This window comes from Phyllostomus discolor, chromosome X, assembly GCF_004126475.2.
Source record: "Phyllostomus discolor isolate MPI-MPIP mPhyDis1 chromosome X, mPhyDis1.pri.v3, whole genome shotgun sequence".
In the NCBI taxonomy this organism is placed as follows: domain Eukaryota; kingdom Metazoa; phylum Chordata; class Mammalia; order Chiroptera; family Phyllostomidae; genus Phyllostomus; species Phyllostomus discolor.
This window is the reverse complement of record NC_050198.1, coordinates 8,269,440-8,278,004: the sequence shown is the minus strand read 5'-3', so window position 1 is coordinate 8,278,004 and position 8,565 is coordinate 8,269,440. Positions and strand designations below refer to the sequence as shown.

Genomic DNA, 8,565 nt, shown 5'->3' with positions numbered 1-8,565 from the left:
TTTTATTTTGATGAGGTCCCATTTGTTTATTCTTTCCTTTATGTCCCTTGCTCTAGGGGACATGCCAGTAAAAAAGTTCCTGCATGGAATATCTGAGATTTTCCTACCTACGTTCTCCTCTAGGATTTTAATGGTGTCACATTTTATATTTTGTTTGGAAGATCTATCCATTTTTGACAGTGGGGTGTTAAAATTCCCCACTATAATCGTGTTGCTGTCAATATCTTTCTTGAAGTCCTCTAAGATTTTCTTTATGTATTTGGGTGCTGCTATGTTGGGTGCATATATATTTACAACATTTATGTCTTCTTGGTGGATTCTTCCCTTGAGTATTATGGAGTGACCTTCTCGGTCTCTCTTTATGGCCCTTTTTTGGAAGTCTGTTTTGTCTGATATGAGTATTGTTACCCCGGCTTTTTTTTTCCTGTCCATTTGCTTAGAAAATTTGTTTCCAGCTCTTCACCTTCAGCCTGTGCAGGTCTTTCATCCTGAGGTGGGTCTCTTGTAGGCAGCATATGTGCAGGTTATGTTTTCTTATCCATTCAGCTATTCTATATCTTTTGATTGGAGCATTTTATCCATTTATGTTTAAGGTTATTATTGATAGGTACTTAGTCCTTGAATTTATGTACATGTGTTCCTCTCTCTCTCTCTCTTTTCCTTCCTTTCCTTAAAGCAGTCCCTTTAGCATCTCTTGCAGAGCTGGTTCGGTGGAGGTGGATTCTTTTAGAGTTCTTTAATCTGGGAAGCTTCTTATTTGGCCTTCTATCTTGATTGAGAGCCTTGCTGGGTAAAGTAGCCTTGGTTGCAGACCTCTGGTTCTCATTTCTTGGAATATTTCTTGCCATTCTCTTCTGGCTTGGAGTGTTTCCATTGAGAAGTCAGATGTTAGCCTTATTGGGGCTCTCTTGTATGTTACTTCCCATTTCTCCCTTGCTGCCTTTAAGATTCTCTCTTTGTCTTGAAATTTTGCCATTTTAATTATGATGTGTCTTGAGGTGGGCCTCTTTGGGTTCCTCTTGATTGGGACTCTCTGTGTTTCCTGGCTTTGTGTGACTTTTTCTCTCATCAAATTAGGGAAGTTTTCCTTCATTACTTTTTCAAATAAGTTTTGAATCCCTTGCTCTTCTTTTCCTTCTGGTATCCCTATTATATGGATATTATTATGTTTCATATTGTCTTGCATTTCTCTTAATCCCTCTTCATTCTTTCTGAGCCTCTTTTCCTTTTCTTGCTCTTTCTGGGTGTTGTTTTCTACTTTGTCCTCTAGCTCGCTAATCCGATCTTCTGCTTCATTAACCCTGCTTTTCATTCCTTCTTCTGTGTTCTTCGGTTCAGAAATTGTATTCTTCATTTCCTCTTGGCCCTTGTTGATAGTTTCTATTTCATTTTTCATGTTGATATAGTTTGCAGTGAGATCGTTGTAGTTTCCCTCTAGTTTCTGGTAGCTCATTGTGAGTTCATTGAACTTCCTGATAATCATTGTTTTGAACTCACTATCTGATAGTTGAGTTGCCTCTATTTCATTTAGCATTTTTCCTGAGGCTTCCTCGTCTCCCTTCAGTTGGGGGTTGTTTCTTTGTGTTCTCATTGTTCGTGGGTTTCTTCTTGTTAGCCTCTGTTTCTTAAATTGATCTGTTCTGGTTCCCTGTAATTATGGTGTGAACTTCTGTGGTAGAATACTTGTGAGCTTCAGTGGTGCAGTGTCCTTCGTGTATCTTGGTGTTCACAACTTCCCCCTACTCTTTTTTGTGATCAGTTGGACGAGTAAGACAAAATGGTTTAAGACAGCAAGACAGTATACTATGATATTTACAGTAGCAGCTAGTGGAGAAGAGATGGGTTATCCTTTGGCTCCTTATAATGTTAACCATGATCCTCCACCCCCTATCCACATTTTAGAAAGGATGGAAAGAAGGTAAGACTCTTATTGGGGAAGAAAGGATTGTTAGTTGGATCTAGAAAGCTGTGAGGCTGTGGGAGGTCAGATTCTAAGGTAGGGCTGGAATAAAGATAAGTAAATAGGAGTAGTGTGTAAAAGAATAGAGACACCTCCCACAATAGTATAGTTCAGGAAATTGCAAAGTGGGCTGAGATCAGGTAGGGGTATTGAGTAGTATTTACAATTGTATGAACTAGGTCTTATTACCAGTAATAGTAAAGTGACAGTCTTGTGGCAGAATTGGTGAGATCTAGATAACAAGAATAAAGAGCATAGGACGTTGAGAGGTGTATTAATGGGACACAGATGAAGGATAGTAAATTATCAACACATTGTGACTGAGATACCGGGGGGAACCTATCAAATGACAGTATAACCAGCCAAGCAAAGAAGAGTATACAGAAAGAAAAAGAATACCAAAATACTATTAACTGTATGGGAAAACTAAAAATAAAATAAAATATAATGTTAAACAGGCTCTCTTTGTGTAATCATTCTGTTTCATAAACATGTTTTATAAAATGTGATACCTAGAAAAATGATAGTGCATCTGTTTCTAAAAACATGAAAATGAGAAAACTAATTTCAATTAGTTTAGAGAACAAATGCATTAAAATTTTATTCATGTAAATGACTTTAGAAACATGTAAATTTCTATAAAAGAAAATTAAATTTAAAAGCAACTCCTAAAATTTTCAAAAGTAAGATGAAAGAAATGAACATAACTATGTATCCAGTTGGTGTTATAACATAGACAAAGAACAACTATGAGTATTCCAAGTAATTTTAAAACACAATAATTTGGCACTAGCTTGTGTGGCTCAGTGGACTGAGTGCCAGCCTATGAACCAAGGGGTTGCCAGTTCAGTTCCCAGTCAGGGCACATGTCTGGGTTGTGGGCCAGGTCCCCAGTAGAGGGTGTGTGAGAGGCAACCACATATTGATGTTTCTCTCCCTCTCTTTCTCCCTCCTTTCCCCTCTGTCTAAAAAGAAATAAATAAAATCTTTTTAAAAATTAAGCATAAAGCACAATATTTGAATCTACATTCCAAGGAAGGTATAGCCTATTTTTTAAAGCCCAGTTAAATTTGAATTTCAGATAAACAACTAACTTTTTAGTATAAATATGCCCCATATATTAGATATGACAAATCTATACTAAAAATATTTATACTTAAAAAGTATTCATTTTTCTCTGAATTTTCAGTATAACTGGGCTTTCTGTTGTTTTTTTTTTTAATTGTTGTTCAAGTACAGTTGTCTGCCTTTTCCCTGCTCCACTCCACCCCCACCCAGCAATCCCCACCTCCCTCCCCTGATTCCACTCCCTTGGCTTTGTCTATGTGTCCTTTATAGTTGTTCCTGAAAACCTTTCTCCCTTTTCCCCCATTATCCTCTCCCACCTCCCCTCTGGTTACTGTTTTGTTTTTAATTTGACAACCCTACATTGGAAACTGAGTAAAGAATATGCAGGACATCTCTGTGGCAATTTTGCAACTTCCTGTGAATCTATAATAATTTCAAACTATTTTTTAAAAAATTAGAGAATAGAGTTTGAAAAGTAGTTGTTTCATGAAATGGGAATCTAATTCATCTCAAACTACCTATAGCTGAAGAAATAAATTATACTTAGAATATTCTGAAATAGTAAATGCAAAGAGGCAGAAGTTGTGGGGTAAGACTTGACATAAAATTATTTAATATAAGAGCAAGGTGAACTGAGAACTTAACAAACTGGTTTTTTACAAGTAAATGTGTTACTGCAAGCTAACCCACAAGGTGAGGAGAGAAATGAAAAGTCATTTCTCTGTCCATGGTGCTGGACTGACAACAAATATTTTCTTTCAGTTCAATACAAATACATCTTAATTTAAATCACACCTAGGATCATTGTAAAGAGCATGACTTGATAATTTTTTCCTTCAGAAAATTCTTCTTCAGACCTCAAATTGCATGAAAGGCAGTAATAGCAGAAAAAATTTAGAGAAATTTGAAAATATAAGAAAATCTCTTCCAGATAAACTAACATTGTTTCTTATCATTGATATAATTTTTTCCATTGAAGAACTGTTTTTTATATAATATCAAACTGTTTACTCTGAATCATTTTAACATCACCCTGAAGTGGGGAAGAAAAATAGCACTACCCTCCTTCCTAATCTCAGTCACATTTCAATTTGGGGAAAAAAATTGAAGAACCAAACTTTCTTTTTTTCCTGGGTTTAGGAGACGAAAGAAGGTAAGAAAAAGAGAGTACTATGAGAGTGGACAAAAATATCACAGCACCAGAACACATGGTGAGTGGGTAGAGTGGGAGAACACTACAAAAATGGATATGCATGACCTCACCATGGGCATCCCTAAAATATCCTATAAAGATGGAAGGATTAACAGCTTATTCAACACTGTGTAGAGATGCACAGAGCAGACCAAGAGCTCAATAATCATTCCTTGCCTGTCAGATTCTTCACTGAATATTAGTGCTTAAAACTCAAAATAGTTTTGCTCAGAGAATTAAGAATATGTTTTAAAAGTATATTTTCCACTTAGCAACAACATACCTTAAACAGGTTTCTCCACTTGAAACCAATGTAGCCAAATCCCCCACCTATTATATGGGTACTACTTTGTATAAAATCACCAGAAAGGGAAAGAGTCAAAGGTTTTCATAGTGTAAAGATTTAGACTATAAAATTTTTCAAGTGCTTGTTCTTTATTGAGCACTGAGATAGATACCAGAGACTTACAAAGATGAAATAATGCATGCCTAACCTACAACAAGCTTATATTCAATTTATAAAGAAGACAAAATCTTACAAAGTTGAAAACTTCATTTAAGAACTTTAACGATTTGAAATTTGACATCATAAACATTTGCTTCACATTTTTAAATTTTCGGAGTACTTCTGCATATTCTACCATTTGACCCATGCAGTAGCTCTGTGAGGTAAGGGTCTTTATTATGGCCCTGAAACCTACAGGGATTCAGCTTTGGAGAAGAAATAAAAATATTCCTAATAATTCTTCAAATAATATTAATTGATTTGATCTGCTGATTTAGGGGGACATGAAAAGTAATTGACCTTCTTGGGGGCATATTCATATGCTCAATAATACAATGCCTAATCTTTTGCACACAGTAGATGTTCAATAAATGATATTGAAGACAAGCTGCATTAATGTATTAATAAATGTTACAGTGTACCCCTTAATGTAATATCCACTGCCCTAGCCCAATGTTTCACATAATTAGGAATACAGTGTATAGAATTAAACTAAACTGGTAAGAGACCGACCCTAAAAATATAGTGCTTACAACATACTGTTCTAAAGGTCTCGGCACTTATCACTTCATGTAAACCTCATGAAAATTTTATAAGGTATGGACTGTTATCAAGCCTGAAAGGAAAAGTGACCTCAGGCAGGTTAAGTAACTTATCCAAAGTAATACAGGTATTAAGATCTTGTGATCTTTTCATTATTCACCAAGTAGACCATAAAGCTAATAGTCACATTAGAAATTTGGAGGGAGACCTTTCAGGTCAGACCCTTCAGAGAAATGGCTGTGGTGGTAGGGGCTTGAGGTGAATGTGGGTGGTGGTGATCTGAACTGAGCAAAAATAAGTTAAAGAGATGCCTGAAAGCTGAGAAGAAATAGAAGAGAAGAAGGTCAAGCAAAAGGAGCTCAATGAGAATCAACTAAGCCAGGCCAGTGGTGCTGCCAACAACCACACCACTGACAACAATGTGGATGCCAGGGAGGAGAGCATGGACCCAAACCAGCACTACAAGATCTTCAGCCAAGCAGTCCACCAAGCAAAGGTCAATGGGGAAGACCCTTACCCACGCAAGTTCCATGTAGATGTCTCACTGACTCACTTAATTCATGAATAGTCACTTGCAGCCTGGGGACCATCTGAATGAAATTACCTCAAAGGTGGCAGGTAGGATCCATGCCTAAAGAGCTTCTGGGGGAAAAGCTCATCTTTAGTGAACTTTGAGGAGAGGGGTTCAGGTTGTAAGTCATGGCCAAATACAGGAATTATAAATCAGAAAGAACTTACTCATATCATTAACAAACTACATTGGGGAGACATAACTGGGGTTCTGGGGAATCCTGGGAAAACCAAGAAGGGTAACCTGAGCATAATTCCCTATGAGATCACACTGCTATCTCCTTGTTTCTATATGTTACATAATTTTCACTTTGGCCTCAAAGACAAGGAAACACAATATGTCACAGATACTTGGACTTGATCCCAAATGACTTTGCGAGGCAAAAATTGATCATCTGCTCTAATATCATCAAATATATAAGAAGTGTCTTGGATGAATTGGGATTCCTAGAGACTGAAACTCCCATGAACATCCTCCCAAGAAGAGCTGTGCTCAAGTCTTTTATCACCTGTCACAATGAGCTGGACATGAATTTGTATATGAGAATTGCTCCAGAATGCTACCATAAGATGCTGGTGGTTAATGGCATTGAACAGGTTTTTAAAACTGGATGCCAGTTTTGGAATGAAGGAATTGACAAGACTCACAATTCTGAGTTTACCACCTATGAGTTCTACATGGCCTACACATACTATCACAAGCTCATGGAAATCATGGAGAAGATGATTTCAGGGATGGTAAATCACATTACAGGCTGTTACAAGGTTACTTACAATCCAGGTGGCCTGGAGGGCCAAGCCTACAAAATTGACTTCATCCCACCCTTCCAGAGAATCAGCATGGTAGAAGAGCTTGAGAAAGCCCTGGGTATGAAGCTTCCAGAAGCTAACCTCCTCAAAACTAAAGAAAGTTGTAAAGTTCTTGTTACCTGTGTGGCAGAATATGTTGAATGCCTTCCACCACAGACCATAGCCAGGCTCCTTCATAAGCTTGTTGGTTAGTTCCTGGAAGTGACATGCATCTATCCTACATGCAACAAATGTGTCTGTGATCACCAACAAATAATGAGCCCTTTGGCAAAAGGCACTGCTCTGAAGACAGTCTGACTGAGTGCTTTGACTGTTTTGTCATGAAGAAGGAAATATGTAATGCCTACACTGGGCTAAAAGATACCATGCAGCGGCAGATTTTTGAAGAACAGGCCAAGGCCACTGGCAATGATGAGGCCACATTCATAGATGAAAATTGCACAGCACTGGACTATGGACTGCTCCCCACGCTGCCTGGGGCACAGACATCAACTGAGTCACCATGTTTCTCACAGATTGCAATACTATCAAGGAAATACTTGTTTCCTGCCATGAAACCCAAAGACAAGATGGAAAATGTAGCAACTTCTGATACACTGGAAATCACAACTGCTGGCACTTCTGTCTACAAAATAATAACTGCAAGTAGTGTAGCTCAGGCATCTTTGCATTTCTGGAAAAGGTCAAGGACTGTAAGGGAATTGTTATACGTTGCTATCCATTTGACTACCACAGTTCAGTCACCAGAAAAGAGGAAGAGAATTAAGAATTCTTTGTTTTACTCCTTGTTACCAAATAAACCATTTGTCTCTTTCCCATAAAAAAAAAAAACATTTTGAAGGAGAGATTGCTTCAGGCTGAAATAGTCAGAAAATATTTCATGCTAGAAAAAAAATAGAAAATAGGTCATCAAAGTAGCTGTCAAATTTCATACATTGAGAAGAGGAACTCCAGGAGAATGAGGAGGAATGACCAAATCTATAGAGAGAAAAAACACATAGGGAGTGTGTATTCGTTGGAGTAATAACATCATCAGCTGTAACAAACAGACCCCAAAATCTCAATGGCTTAGTCAGGTGATTTTTTTTGTTCACATAAAGTGCAATGAGTATGTTCCTAGGTATAATATAATATTGCCTTCCACATGGTCTTCAGACACTTAAAGTCATTCCATCTTGTGGCTTTATTAACTCCAAAATCTTGGTATTTACTGCAGGATATTCTCTGCACCTTGGAAAGCAAGGGAAGAGATAGCATGGAGAATCATTTTAGAAGTTCTCATAGGTCAAGCTTGGAAGATGATCACTTTACTTCAGCCCTTATTCCACTGGCCTAACCTCAATATCATGGCCACATAAGCCTCCTATGGTAAAGGAAACTTAGAAATGTAATCTAGCAGTGTATTTGGGAAGAAGACAAGGCATGGCAATCTCAACTACAGTATGCAAACTGGACCTTTTTCCATGTCCCATAGAAAACTTTTATTCTCCTTTTAGGGTTTTAGTCTAGTCTTAGGTGTGATTTACACTGACCATGATGGTAAGAGTTGACTGAAAGGATAGTAATCAAACATAATACCCTAGAGTTAGCAACCACCTACAGTCTGTTCCATGAATATCTACCTTACTCTAGCATTGTGTTCTCATGTAGGAACATGTGACAGCAATATAATGGATATACAAAAATTACTTAGCCAAAGGAAATCTGCACAAAGCCCAGGAGGAAAAAGGCAGAAAACAGAGAGGTAATGGGAACATACATGAAAGCTAACCACAAGAAAGAGAATTTCATTTAAATTTACAAAAGTAGAGGAAAACAGAGCTAAAAGACATTCAAGAGTGTTTATAATACACATAGAGCACACCCCAAATGTGTATAGAGCACATATAGAGTGAAAATGCCAAAAATATTGTATTC

General features: G+C 37.4%; 1 pseudogene; it reads left to right on the top strand.

The window, feature by feature from the left end:
* The first annotated feature begins 4,200 nt into the window (after nucleotides 1-4,200).
* On the top strand, nucleotides 4,201-7,470 carry LOC114505583 (annotated as a pseudogene).
* The last annotated feature ends 1,095 nt before the right edge of the window (nucleotides 7,471-8,565 follow it).